Raw genomic sequence first — 13,756 nt, 5'->3', positions numbered from 1 at the left:
ATTGCAAGAGAAAAAAAAAATCACAGCTGATCAGTCCCTGTGATGTTTCTGTTATTTTCTTTTCATAGTATCAAATACCACTCTGCCTATCTCATCAAGTTTGTATTTTTCTGAAGCAAAAACAAAAAAGAGGGGCACAGCAAATGCAAGTTTTGAAAGCACCCTTTGGTGTTCATTTTGGCATAAATGTAAAACCTCTTTGACAGCAAAATATGTAACTGTGCAAGAAATGAAATGTGAAATAACAAATCTCATTCTTCTTCTTGCTTTATATTTGTTGGGGAAGTTTCTGGAGTGGGCATGTTTTAGAAATGTATCAGAAATAATGTATCTCTGCAGCAGCAGCCTGGGTGACAGTGGTAGTACAATTATTTTATTTTTAATAGCAAGAAAAATAAAACACCACAGCTTGTTGTTCTGTTCTCAATACTAAATAAAAGGGAGAAAAAGAGAGGAATAACATGACTTTGTAAGAGGTGTGTAGCCTACTGGACAGTTTCAGCCCTGCTTTATCCATTAGTTTATCTTTACTGCTTTTGATTTGGGACAAATTGGGTCTCCACCGGGCGGTGCTACTCATAAATGCCAAAGTAACTACACTTATCAACAGACGCTATTTACTGTACTCTACTCTTTCCTGCACTGTCTGGTTGATGTTTGATCATATCTCGACTACATTAAGCCCAAACGTTTGTCATTATATTGCACCTGAAAGTATGTTGTTATCGTTATAATAACTGACTAAATTTGAATAATAGAGCCCATTTCAGGTTTCACAAAACACTGTTCATTAGTGAAAAGAGGGGAGAAGGTGAGAGAGGTTGAGGCACTTTCTTTGAAACTACAATACAATCAGAAGATATCGAAAGTTTTGGAAGAGATTTTCTTCGAAAAAATCATAACTGTGTTATATCCATCTCCCTGATCCTAAGAAATGGCCCTATCTGTGTGGGCGGAGAAAAGTCTCAGAGTGCAGTATTAGCAGTAAAATATGCTGACTGTTGTCATGCACTAAGATAAACAAGCCTGGTAGTAAATGCTTCTGAGGGATAGCAGCTGCACAGAACTGCAGCTATACTATAGAACCTCTCCCTCTTTATATTTAATGTTAATTATATTGATAGTATTCTGTGTGCGCATTTGTGTAGGCAAACATGTATGTGTGAGTTTCTGTCTTTTATTTGTTTTGCTTTTTATCCTATATTGCTCTCTTGTTTCACGTACAGCACTTTGGTCAGCTGTGGCTGTTTTTGAATGTGCTTTATAAATACTAAATGTGAAGTATTGATAATGAACATTATTTTGACAGGGAAGCACAAAAGTCAATATAACCTTCAAATCAATCATACCAGTAAAATAAATGCCTATGGCAGCCTCAAATGAGGTATCAGTAGATTGTCAGTCGATGCACCACTCGTATTATCACATTACTCATGAAAGGAGTAGCAAAGATGTCAATGGCTGAACAACTGCTGCTCTTTGAAATGTGTAGCTCCCTTTTTCATAAGTAATGTTATGAGAACAGTTTACATCAGTGGACAATCTGAATTCATTCTGGGTGTGCTTGCAGATCACATAACTTGGTTCTTTATCCAATCCTAACATTAACCATGGCTTTTACATGTATAATGAAATGTCCATAATAGAGGAGTGTCATGTTTTCAACGAAACAACTTCAAACTAACATGAGTCAGTAATGTTTGAACACATACGAACTGGCTAAAAATAGAAATAGGCCATGAACAATGAATCACCACTACCATGCAACACAGTATTTTTTTAATGTTAAAACGTATATTTATCTCTAATGCTATGTGTAAAATGTCTGCAGTGTTTAAATATTCTCTCAAACAGGACACAGTCGATGTTAGAGTTAGAGTTTAACAAGTTTAAATAAAACAGCCTTCATCTCTAAATGTCACCATGTAAAGATTTAGCCTGAAGTATTTTGGTAAAAATACGTTTGAGATGTGGCGGATAATCTAATTTAATAGATATACGTCAATGGAAATATGTCAAAGACTTAAACCTGTTCAAAAAACAAACACACACATTTTTGTGTCTGTACAACGATCTCTTTTCAGGAAAGAATCCAGGTCAAACAGATCTGTTCTCATTTTTGTTTACAAACTTATTAGAGAAATATCACACGGCATCAGTTTCCATATTTTTAGTTTTATTTTTTTTGGGGGGGGGGGGTTTCAAGGCATCACCAAAACATGTCAAACTAAGTCCAAACCCACAACGAGGCAGAAAATCACTCAAGCAATTCTCATAAACAAAACATAACCCAAGAGGAGCTGAGAAGACTCTCATGAAGGCATGTCAACTCAAGGATTCACTGAAAAACACTACAGTTCATTTTTGTTTGCGCTGATGTGAACCTCAACCGCTTACAAGACTTGAGACTAGAGGAGCTACATCACCAATAATTACGATCTTTGTTTGGTGAAAGAGAAGTTTAAAAAAAAAAGTCTTCAAAATCACATCTTGATACATTGATTGACAATTTGACACTTGGCAAATTGACATTATTTCCAGCTAAGTAGGATGTATGGATGAGTAGGAAAAATGCTGACAGACTGTGGATACATAAAACAAACAAACAAGGCCAGTTGAGTGGCTAAATCACCATTAGGTGGATTCGTCCTCCACCCTAATGACTGATACTTGTGCATTTTTGCGTCTGATTCAACTGTCACCCCATGTGTAGCCGAGCTTTGCATACCTGCTGGACTCGTGAGTTACCATGTAACCATGAAGTGAAGTCAAGTAGGATGAGAAAGTCGGACTGAACAAAAATGTACGTCGCTTACTAGATTTAGATTTATATGTTAAGAACTTGAGCGTAACTTAATGGAAAAAAAGTGTCTTTATCCCTTTTCTCATTGATGAGAGGTTGTGGCTGATTGGGCCTCTGGATCAATCTGCCAGCACAAACTGAATCTCTTTATCTTTTGCCTGAATAGGAAAAAGGTAATCACCTTTTAAAAAAGGCTTGATTGAGACAGCTTTTTATTTTACAGGGGATGGGATTGATCAGTGTCATAGATCCACCTTTTTCAACTTTAATTGAACAATGTTAGGGCGACTCGCCCTCCTCCTGCGTAATGAGGAACCATCAAACCGGGGCAGTTGCGTGACAGTCATGGAGACATGCCTGAGAACATCCAGAAATAGAAATGCAAATGGTGACAGTTTCATAACTCTTCATATAGAAATTATTCTTGTGATCTCTTGATTCTCTGTATGTATCACATCCTTTCATGCTTTGGTGTTGTAGGAAACATATCCACATAGAATTTTAATGGGTTTAACAGCACTGTAAAATTAATTAAAGCTTATTTAATAGCTAATAATTGATTCTCAGAAAATACACCGGCAGCTTCCATTGTATAAAAGCCTCATGATATATGGAGGGCTCTGATGTATGGAGGTTTTGTGTTTCTCTTTTTATTCAATATGATCCCACAGTAGGGGTTTGGAGGGGTTGATGTTGCAGTCTCTAAATACATTCGGTACATGAGACCCAATTAGAGGTGATTTACTGCCCTCACAGAGCAGGCAAATGACTGTGTTATAAAACCTGCAATCTGATCCCCAGATGTAACTTTCTCTTTGTCTGTACTTTGAAGCACAGATGATCACCTCAGCATCAGACAGAGGTTTACAGCTATCAGTAGTTTTATTGTTTATGGAGATCATTTTTGCATTTATCAATTTTAGTTCAAGCTTTTTAGCTTTGACCTACAACTAAACTTTAAGTTAAAGTTGAAAGGGATGCAGGTAAATATTAACTCTTGTGTTTTTCTTTTGATATGGTATCTTGTGAAAATGTTGGCAGAGAGCTTTCTAGATGAGGCAGAGTTAGAATAAAATTTGACATAATATCATGATGGGAAATGCAGATGTGCTTGTGCAAATGATTGTGCACACTCCTATATACAGTATATTAAAGGCACAGAATAATAACAGTGTACGTTATTCCTTTTAATTTAATTTTCCTTGAATGAGAGATGTTCACATAAGGGTGCCTTTTTTTTTTCCTTTTTTTTTTTATAAAATGGAGCCACAGTCTCACAATATCAAAGCTAGGATAATAAGACATTACAGATGTAAACCCTATGCTATGTGTCTGCAGCTCTATCTCATCGTGTTGTGAAACTGTGTTTTCACCCAGGGTGCACTCCTGTAAAAGATGTGTGTACGTGGATGTATGTGCATGTGTCTGTGTTCTGACTGTCCTTCAGTTGAGTCATCTTTTGAGGTGGAAAAAAATGACAGCTCAGTACCCAGGGAGTTGTGATAGAGAAAGATAACATATAAAGATGTCTGCCGGCTGACATCTTCTTCTGTGCAACATTATAACACAGAGTCCCTCCGGAGGAAAGCTGTTTATCAGTCAAGGGCTTTAAAGGAACAGGTGTACAGGGGCATGGAGGAGATGGTGTGAATTTATTGAATATGGTTGGAAATGGACAAAGAGAACGTGACTAATTCTTATCGAGAATGAAAAGAATGGAGTCATTTTTCATCAAGTACATTAGTCATTTTTGGATTGCATTAAAGTGGAACCCTGGTTTACGAACACTGCCTTCTTACTCTGAAAGACTTCTTGAGTTTTAAGTTGTGTTCCCAATGCTTTTTCTTGTCCATGAAAGGGATGATTAACACTGTATGACTCTATTCCTTCTGTATTATGGCACTTCCACATTGAGCCACCTGGGAATCAATGGCTGTGGGCAAATCTCTTAAAAACTCTGAGTGGTCCTGTTTGATTGAGCAGTTGTGGCCGAGTGTTCACAACTTTGGCACCTTCACACATGAAGTTCTTTAATATCCTCAAATTGCACACCAAACAAAATTGTCTTATGCTCTTCAAAAAAAAATTAACAGTTCCAAGGGATCATTTATATTTATTTTAAAAAAAAACACACAACATTTTAGTTCTTTAATCCATCCATCCAGTTTCTTCTGCTTATCTGAGGTCACAGTGGCAGCAGGTGAAGTAAATCAGCTTAGACTTTTATCTCCCCAGCAAGATTTTCTGGTTCATCCTGGATGATTCCAAGGTGTTCACACTAGACTAGATGTATAATCCCACAAGCAAATGTTGGGTCTACCACATTATTTCCTTCCAGTTTGGCATGACTAGAAAATCTCCAATGAGAGCTGCCCTAATCAGATGCCAGAACCAACTCCTGAGGTGGCTGAGCTCCTTTCCTTATCTCTAAGTCTGGGGCCAGTTCCTCAAAGTATTTCTTCCAAAACCCAACTATATCCCCAGTCCGTGTCAGTAGTTCTCCACCCTTGCAGATAACAGCCTGAGTTTTCACCCCACACCACTGAAGCCTCAGCCTTCCAAGCCACCTGATACCCATGAGCTGCTTCCAAAGCCCTCTGCACTCACAAAGCGAAAAGGCCGTCATATCTCAGCCTGATGGCAAGTTCTAGGTTGACGCCATGACAGGCGCTGATGTTCTTCTGGCCCCAATTTCGAACAGCTGCTTCCACAATGGAGGTAGAGATTTCTGCCAGATGTTCCCAGTTTACCTGCACCTTTTTAGGTTTTAGCTTTCTCTACCATCTTATCAAACTCATTAGGTGGGGAAGCTCTGTTTCATTCATTACTCAAATGTCCAAAACATAAAGTGCTAATCCTAGGGCTTTTGAGTATCCCCTCACTCATCAGGGCAGCTCGAGAAAACTAAAGAGTCCAGCCCCGCTCCAGAAATGGTGCTGTGCCTTGAGGTGAGCCCAACTATATCTAGCTAGTAGTGCCCCACCTCACTCACGAGCCCCAGCTCAGTCCCCACCAGAGATGTAACATTCCAGGTCCCGAGAACTAATCTGCACAGCTGGGATTGAGCATGTACTAGGTCCTTACCCATGCCTCCCCCCAGGCAAAGTATACCCTCCACCCCATGCCTCTCCTTGCAGGTGTTGGACCTACAGGTCCCTATCAGGTCAGGTTCCAAGGGGGTGCTCCAGTTTCCCTCTTTCCAGGAGAGATGCCTCATTTCCTTTTTTTTCTGCTTCATAGGAGTTATGTTAAACTGCTCTTAATCTGGTCCCTCCGCTGGGGCCAATTTGCCTTGGGAGGTCCTACGGGGGGTCTAGTGCCCCAGACATCACAGCCTCTGGGTTCACCAGGACAAGCAAACCCTCTACCACGTTAAAGTGGCAGTTCTTGGAGGGATTAGGTCTTCAAACCCTTGTGAAATCAGCTGATGGAAAACTGAAGGTGATGGTGGTTTTTTTATTAGGGCACCTCGACTTTTAAAAAATCTCCCCAGAGAGATAAGACTCAGATTCAGTCATCTCTTTTAAATCGCTTCCAAAAACACACTTTGGTAGACTTGCTTTTATGTGATGTTGTCTTTTTGATGTGTCTCCTTAATGTCTTTACAATGTTCATCCTCTTTTCACTTCTTAATGTTATCGTACTTCTTACTATTCTTTTAAAACTTCTCAAATCCCTTCTTTTGCTTTTAGTTCGTATTCCCTTTTAGTTGTTTGTACTGTCTCTTTATTCATGCTTTTATCTATTTTAGCTGAACTACTACTATGAAATATTAATTTTTGGTTTCTAATTTATTATTGTTGCACTTTTCATTTTTTGTTGTTTGCACCTCTTTTTTGCCTTTCACTTTTTATTGTTGTGATCTGATTTTATTTGTTTTGAGCTCTTTTAATTCTTTGGTCCTCTTGGTCTGAACTTGTGTTTTTAAGTTCTTGTGCTGCCTGGGTTCTTATGATGGTTCTTTGATGAGTCCTGTGATGGTTGGGTTACATATCTTTACTGTATTGGTTCTTTTGCAGTTTGGTTGTTTATTTGTTCTGGTTATTTTCTCTTTGTTGTGTTCTTCTGTGTTTGCTCTTCTGGGTTTTTTTTGTTCTTTTTATGCTTGGTTGTATGTTAAAGCACTGTGTAAACCAGTGTTTTTAAATGTGCTATTATTATTATGTATGGTTAACTGTTTATAGTGAGATCCCTCGAGTGTGGTACTAATTAGATGTAGCCTCAATTAATTGCATATTATTACATGAATTGGCACAATCGTAATCTAATGAATACAGTCATTTAAGAGAATATTTAATAGACTGGAAAAATGTCCTCTTCAACTGGGACTCCCGTAGCATAATTTGTAATAAAACTGTTATTGTAGCTTCATTAGAATTCAGTAAGAAGGTTGATATTTCAAGGAAGAAACACATGCAGACCTTTGTCATCTAAAAGGAGGCCTTGTAATTGGAAAAGGGACATTGGGAACTAATCACTGCATCACAATTCTGATTTGACTCGTAAATATTCACACTTTGGGTGCAAAACAGCCCAACCTGAAAGTGGTGATGTTTTGTTTAGATGTACAGTATAAGGTCATCTATGAAAAGCAGAGCCTGAAACAACTGAATAAAGCATGGTTCTCAAGTCATGCTTCGACAGCCAAATGTGTTTTCACCCTGAGGAATAACATATTTTTCATGTTTGTGTATGTTGTGTTGTAACTATTTTTGGAAGAGTGTTGATGTTTCTTTCAACCTTTGAACATGTGTGAATTGTATCTGGTCTCACATGAATAGTTGCAGTTTCACAGATTTTTTCTCATAGTTTTTTTAAGGGAGTTGGGACAGACCCATATGTATTAGGCCTACAAAATATTATTTCAGTTTTCTTCCTGTTTATTTTCAAATATAAAAGCTATGGCTGTGTCCAAAATAACTTCCTATTAACTATATAGTGAACACGCCATTTTGTAGTGCTGTCCGAATTCTTTGTGAGCATGGTCATTTCCTTTTTTCGTCCACTCGATGTATCTCACGATGCAGTTTGAAAAGTTGTGAAAAGTGATGGTTCCTATCCAAGCAATATATACCATTGTGCATTGTAGTTTTATGAGCAAAGAGTGGCATTTGACTCGGCTGCTCCTGGACTGACTTAACGAGTGACTGCCGCGAACACAGAAACACAAGAACACAAACACAAGAACCAATAATACATTTTATAAATAAAATGTATTATTATTATTATTATTAATTTTTGATCAGTATAAATAAAGAGTACATATGGTTAATGTTAGTAACGGCAGTTTGTCCTAATGATGATGACAGACACGAGAAGAGAGTCTGTGAGCATGAAGAAATGAGTTTTGGTCTGAAAATATGTTTCATTATCTGTATATGTATTTCTTATACTGTATGTAAATGTTTTCATGAACATAAACTCAGTATTATGGAAGTTTTTACTGAAGTCCATATTATTCACTGTAAAGAAATTCTTTATTTACCGTTATTATTGATCTTTAGCCGTTTCTAAGCTGCATGTTTCAGTGTCGGAACAACAATGACGTCACTGTCAGTCGCTGGTGAGTGAGCGAGTAGTGTCCGAAATATTTTTTATTTTTTTCTCAGTGATTGCACACCACAATAAACTTACTGTATAGTGAGTAGGGGAGTAGGAAATGAGTGAGTGACTTCGGACACAGCATAGGTCCATCATACGCTAAAACCATGAGCAGGTTAAAAAATAAAAACTCAGGTTCCATTTTCAAGATGGCTACTCATTTTTCCTCATGTATTTATTTTCCATATACATCGAAAAAGTTTATTATTTACTGTACTGTACTTTAAATACAGAGCAACAATAGCATTCATTTTGGGTTGTGTTGGTGTCCACTGCTTGCTCTGTTTGACAGTGACAGAATTGTAATATTTCCCAACCTCTATCCCCTAGTATATAAATGTATTTCAGGTTACAATATGTGCTTCTCCTGTTATGGAGAGCGTCTTGGTTTTAAGCCTCTTTAGAATTTTACTAGTTGTGTGATCAAATGAAAGGGCAAATAAAATCATACAGAATCTAATAGACGCAACACATTTCTGTCATTTCTGTTTCTGTTTACCATTGACCTCATCACACTGGGAACACTGCACTCCCAGCACAGTGGGTCTCTTAATGTGTAAATAATGTTCTTACTGTGAGGCAGATTCATACCCTCAGATATAGCTGTCTGACCTAAACACAGAAAACATACTGTACATGCCAGCAAGCACTGACATTGACTCGGTTTCACTAACTGTGTTTAGTTTAGCCATAGAACAAAAGTGAGACTTTACAGACTTGTTTTGTCTGTAAAGGCAGTCGTGGATTGTGAGCTTTTGGGCTTGTTTTCTAAAGTGTAAATGCTTATTTTGGGCTTTGCTCCCTGTATGAACTCTTACTGATTCTCTCCCATGCAGCAACACAAACTATATTTAGTTTGTCATCATTTACAATCACAGTTATGTGTTTGAAAAACATTATACAGGCTGCAGCGTATCATCTGCTCTTCAGGACCCTACTCAGCACCCCCACACACACACACAACTACACCCAACAGAGCGAAGGAGTGACAATGCCCAGGAATAAACTCAGAAAATATGGAAAAAGATATAATAAAGAGTGAGAGAAAGAGACTAACTACATCATTTTTGAACCAGAAAGCTACAACTTTGTGTAAGATAAACAAAGTGTAAATATAATTTGATTGTGTGTTTAACAAAAATATAGCTCCAGCCATGCCAACCCAAATCAAAATCAAGGCAAAAAATGACACAAAATGATTGTTAAATAGTCTACACATGTTCGTGAAAATCTTGATTATGATTTGGGCATGGCTGGGAAGATATTATCTATTAGAAGAGCTAAATCGCTTGTTTTGGGCTTAGCTCCATAGACCTGGTTGCTTGTTTCTCTTGTGAGATCTGGCAACCCTGGTTGTCCCCCTGACACTTCACATTGATGGAAGTATGGAAGCTCTTATGTGCGTTACTTACAGTCCCACTCCTAAGACAGTGCCTCGCTAAGAGGATTCAACATTGTATGTTGATGTCTTTGAGGGACTGAGGGAGTGGGCTGTGGGTAAAAACAGGACAGACGCAGAAGGGATAGAAACCTGAAATCCTGAAATGGTCTCTCTCTGTGTGTGTGTGTGTGTGTGTGTGTGTGTGTGTGTGTGTGTGTGTGTGTGTGTGTGTGTGTGTGTGTGTGTGTGTGTGTGTGTGTGTGTGTGTGTGTGTGTGTGTGTGTGTGTGTGTGTGTGTGTGTGCCTTAAAAACACAGATACTGGTGGTCACAGTGATCTCTTTTTGGATCAGATTTACCTATTTCTTCTCATTTGGTATACAGCTCTGCTAACACTCAGATGCTCATCCTTGCTATTCCTGCCTAGTGAATCATCTCTTTTTGTCACATAGTAATCACTGAAGTCCTTTTAAGGTCATCTTACTCACACAGAAACATGACAATAAAAGCCCAGGAAAGGAGGGTGATTTCATGTAAAAGAGCAGCTGATCAAGATCAGGCCACAGAAGTGGAACTGATAGCCAAATGATATGATTGTGCTATTGTGGGGTCACAATGGGCCACTAATGATTACATGACTTGGAAAAAGGGGGTAATGGAAGAAAGGCTAATGCTGCCTGCTTCCACTGGTACTTTGGTAAAAGTTTGCTTCTGTAGTCCATTTTATTTTTTTCAGCTAATGCAGAAATATCTCTGATATAACAAAATCCTTCTGACATATTCCTAAAGTAAATCAATTATTGAAAAATAACTCCCTTCCTATTAGGCAGTCCAGTGGGATGAGTAATGTCTTCACATCAAGCTTGATATTTTCAAGTCTCGAATGTAAATGTCAAACAGTCTTTTGTGGTTGTCAAGCCATCTATCACTCTCGGTTGGATACAGCTGCTTTTACAAGGTCCAGTAATGTGAAAGAAAGACCAAACAACTCCCTGCTTCATGTTTAACCATGAAGTGTAAAATTCTTGTCTTCCCTTTTTTTTTTTTTTTTGGTCCAGGTGCTTCAATGATACATTTCTGCTAAAAAGAGACCCAGCAATAAAAAGAAAGTCACACGTGTAGCAATACAATAGAAAGGGTTATCTAGCGATTCAGACACTCACTTTACTTCCTTTCCTCACTTTATTTCCCTCTAGATGGCGGTTATTTTACTTCATAATCATATTTAAAGTCTAAATAGTTCAAGTTGTTATATATTACATATAACATGTTGAATTAAAATGCATTTTACTCATGTAGCAACAACCCAACAAAAGTTGAGAGGAAAACCATTGGCCTTGAATATCCTCATAATGACATCCCTGAATGCTGTGGATGCTGTAAATAAAGAGTTAAAACTAGTTCCATTTTAAACAATAATAAAACTTAAGTTTATGTTTCCTTTCGCTGTGCCATGGTGCAAGGAAACAGCATGGAAGGCTGTAAACGTCAAAATTATCTCATCATCATTTCCAAGGTTTTGACTAGGAGACAAAATACACTCAGACATTTTTATCTACCGACAAAAAAAATCAAACAATTCAATTCAAAAAACTTCATTTGTCCCCAGGGTGCAATTTTAAAGGCACACAGAGCAGCAAATGAACAACAGTGCAGGTATACTCAAATTAGACAAAGAAAATAAAGTGTTGATTAAAAGCAAACTGTCCAAAATGAAATACAAGATGTAAAATAAAAATTTACAAAGTTTAACATAAACAGACCAGAAGATTAAAACAAACAAAAAAAAGATCAAAAGTAATTTCCTATTAGAAATGTTGTTTTGTTTGTTCTCTTGATCTCAGGACGGCTGCAAGAACAGTTTGAATTTATTTGTTTTTAAGTGCTCAGACTGCTTTTAGATTAGGATTCCTTTCCTCACTTACAAAGTTGTTACTGAGAGTGGAACCTTTCGCACTGGTTTTCCACCTTTCCAGACACAAATTAACTCCTTGATAGTGCTTGAGGGCCAAGAGACTGCTAGTCCAGATGCCACTACCAGCTCAACCACGAATAATAAACCCATATCTGTTCAAATGAAGGCAAAAAAATGATTGTAATGTGATGTTAAACAGCAAAGTGGTCAGGATGAAATAATGAATATCCAAGACTCAAACAACGTATTCATTAGGAGTTATGTGAGAGTCACTGGTATTTCTCTACTGTATGTAATGTATGTGTATCTTTTGTATACATGCCCAAATCACTCAAGCTTTACCTCCTTTATAGAATCAATTTGCAGAGATAATTAACAATTTTGGAGGAAAATATGCGAAGATGCTCATGAGGCTTGATCAGCCGTATAATTATCAGGATATTCTATTTTTTGAATCTGATGCAAAGTCTATTTTAAACCTGCGATGCAGATTTGTGAAGAGGAAATGACTCTTACAGCTACACAGCAGCGTTCCTGTGAGTCATGCCGAGTAGGCTTCATTTCTTCACCTCACACCTTTCGACTGCTCCTGCTGGTCTTCTCTCAGATAATCAGCTATTGATCTCTTCTACCTCACTGTCCCTCCCATTACATTGTCTGTTTTTCTTTACTTTCACACCTGGTACCGGAAGAAGAAGAAAACGTGTTTTTTTGTGACAGTTATTGAGTTACAGTTATTGGATTATGTTCCTGACACTTCACAGATGACCCACATCGTATCTGATTTTCTTTTAGAAAACCTCCAATCTGTGGTTGGACATAAGTGCTGTTCACAATTGATTTTGGGTGTGATCCTTGAAAAGACTGCATTAATTCAGCAAGTGAAAAAGTCAGTTGAGATAAATCACTTTACTTTGAGGACTTCCAATCAAATATCCTTCCATTTTCTTTGGATCTTTACGCTGGCTTTGAGAGAGTCTTAAATGAAAGTGATGCAATAATGTGATAGGCTGGTCAGAGGAGGGGATTGATTAACTGATGGGAAGGATAAGGGGTTGAGTTTCTTCGGTCTTACTCATGTAAATTTGATATTCAAACTTACTGTTCCTTTCTTTTAGATAGGATTTCACCAATGCTTGAAGGTCTGAGAAGAAAGTGACAGAGTCAGGGCTGGAGGAGTCCTAAAAGTGAACAGATCTTACACCTGAAGTATAAAACCTGTGCGACTACGGGGAGAACACTGTGCCAAGTGTGATGAATTGATATTGAATTGATAGATTGTCTTGGAGCTGAACAAGTTTGAACATTTCACACAAAAAATGCCAGTGTGGAGAAATAAGTGTGCTTCCAGACATCTGCCTGCTCCTCCTCTCTGCTTGAGACTTGCAGCTTGAGGCTACATTAGTCACTACTAGCGTAACACAGAATGCTCCATGATGAAGTTGCATTGTAGGAAATGTAGGCCTCACAAACAGAAGGAATTTGTGGAATTATACTAATAATATGGATAAGTCAAGCTTGTTCGGTTACAATACTGTATTCTCAGTGCAAATGTAGAATCAGCACAGTATGCATGTCCTGTAAAGATTATTTTATACCAGTATTGTACCGGTATACAAAATTCTTTCTCCCCCACGCTTCATGAGAGTCCTTTTTTTATGGGGGGGGGGATCATAATATTTTGCAGTTACGAAAAAGTTTTTAGTGATGATTCAAAAAGAGGAGCTTCACGTCTATCCAAACCCTGCTCCATCAGCCAGCCACCGAACACTGTCAGAAACTTTAAAGGATACAAGTTGTGGAACAAAATGACCAAGAATAGCTCTTCCTACTGCACTACACTAAAGAGCACTTGTCATGGCAGGCGGTACACTGCGCAGAGCAGTACGTAATCCGTGCGGTAGTAGTTGTGCTCTATTTTTGTAATGTACCTTCATTTTCCCAGGAAAGTTAGCTGGGTCAGACTTTATTGTACTCAAATGTGGCTCCAGCCTTGATAGAATGAATCATAACGTTTAGTGACTCACCCAGATGCAATGAACGCTGCAGATTTACAA

General features: G+C 38.0%; 1 protein-coding gene across 1 annotated transcript in view; it reads left to right on the top strand.

Annotated features, from left to right (window-relative positions):
• Nucleotides 1–13,756, top strand: part of LOC306833352 (prickle-like protein 2) — a 92,470-nt gene that overhangs the window by 43,643 nt on the left and 35,071 nt on the right. The gene's annotated exons all lie outside the window — the stretch shown is intronic.

The sequence above is a fragment of the Symphodus melops genome (assembly GCF_947650265.1).
Source record: "Symphodus melops genome assembly, chromosome: 13".
Lineage (NCBI taxonomy): Eukaryota > Metazoa > Chordata > Actinopteri > Labriformes > Labridae > Symphodus > Symphodus melops.
Note: the sequence above shows the minus strand (reverse complement) of the source record. Positions and strands in the feature narration are given on the sequence as shown.